Consider the following 1,909-nt stretch of genomic DNA (forward strand, 5'->3'; position numbering starts at 1 on the left):
TTGTTAAGTTTATTACACAAAGACAAAGTACACAAACTGCTGGTTATTTTCTGAAGCCACACCCCTTTGTTTTTAAATCATTGGTGGAAAGAGGATGATGCTGTTCATCTGTTTCAAAACCTCTTGCATACGCGGCCGGATGCCTTCTGAGCCAGCATCTATTCAAAGATCAGTAAAGTGACTGATTTTGAAAGCTCTTCCACTGTAATGAGAATGAATGATTTTAAAAGGCAGTAAAATTCTAAAACTTTCTAGTAGAAAAAAGAAGAGAGAAGTTGATATGGTGTCAAGTCTTTATGAGTGAATCAAGGAATCGTTCATCAAACCTATTTGTGCAATTCTTTCAACTGATTTGCCTGCTGATTCATTCAGGAACAAGTGACTGTCTGTGGTTAAAATGTAGTAGTATACTATTCTTTTTATTTCTCTTTTACATTTACACAACAGAAATAGAAGGAGTAGAGTCATTTTGAACTCTGCAGAAGTGTATCACCGAATCATTCACTCAACTGATTTTTTCATTTTGCTCGCTATGGCACATTTTGTTGTAGCGTTTTTTTATTGGCAGAACAAAACATTTCTAATGTTACTCACTTTTAACTTTACGTACATTGAACAACAAATTGGTTTTCTGTCAGAACAACTAATGATGTCTTAAAATTGGTCTAGGCAGTTTACTAAGTTTTGAAACTTAGTAGCTTATTTCATATATTAAGGTTTGTCTATTAAACAGACTTTATCTCTGCCATTTTATTCTCGTTGTCTAATACGTGTGGCCGTTTCTGTTGAACGGTCACACATCTCACCTGGGGAGAGAATGTCCTCTTTCAAAGAACAATAACAAAATTTATAAATGGTTATGAAACTGGATCATATAGCAATCAAAGGACATCTTACCTATACATAAAAATAAATATTTGAACGGTCCATATGCAACTCAGCAGTGTTAAAAATTCTGCAGCCATGCACACAGCAAAAATAATGTGATGAGAGAGCATGTGAGAAATTTTGTCACAGACAGAGAGAGGAAAACCCATCAACGAGAGCTTTGTGAAAAGTGTTTCTGGTGGAAGGGAGGAGTGTAACATTAATGCAAGTATATGCATGATTTTTCTGTTCCTACTGGCTTGTCTGTAAAGATATGGCTTCATTTATTTGTGGTGAGGCAGGTGCGATTGCAGGTTGCCATCAAAAAGAGTTTTTGTTGCACAATTTATTGGCGTTTATTCACCGTGTAATCTAGCAGCACACAGATACACAGCATCAATCCCCTCCTTAACATCCACTTTCAGGGTCCACTTCTTAATCTCTGTACTTGACACTGTGAAATTGTTTTCAAATCCTTTCTCATTAGAGGAAGATGAAACAATATAGCTCCCAACAAGCACCAGCTCTCCTTTTATTTGTCTGTACCAGTATTTGTAGTCATAAGCTGTATCGTTCTGGTAACAGTTCATTTCAACTGAGGAGCCTGGAAGACTGGATATGTACTTCGGCCATTGAGTGATCAGAACACCGCCACCGAAATCTGCTGGAAATGCAAAGATATAATAATTAAAACAGGATATGTCGTCCATTAGAAATCTACATTAATTCAAAACCACGAGGATCACAGGCGTTTCTTATTCCAAGTTAAAGTTGAATACCTTTTAGACAAATCAATGTTAAGAGGAAAAGAAAGGAGTCCATTTAGAGTAGCTTTTTTGTGAAATGTTCTCTGATGTTTGGTTATTAATAAAAAAAAAAAAAAAAAAAAAAAAAAAACACTAGTAGTTCATATATTTTGTAGCCACACCCCTTTGTTGCTTAGCCATTGGTTGAAAAAAGAGGAGCCTTTGTTCTGTTCCAAAAGCTCTCGCATACATAAGCATCTGACTTCTTTTAAGTGACTGATTTCAAATAAAGACAG

The sequence above is a fragment of the Carassius auratus genome, chromosome 42 (assembly GCF_003368295.1).
Source record: "Carassius auratus strain Wakin chromosome 42, ASM336829v1, whole genome shotgun sequence".
Taxonomy (NCBI): Eukaryota; Metazoa; Chordata; class Actinopteri; order Cypriniformes; family Cyprinidae; genus Carassius; species Carassius auratus.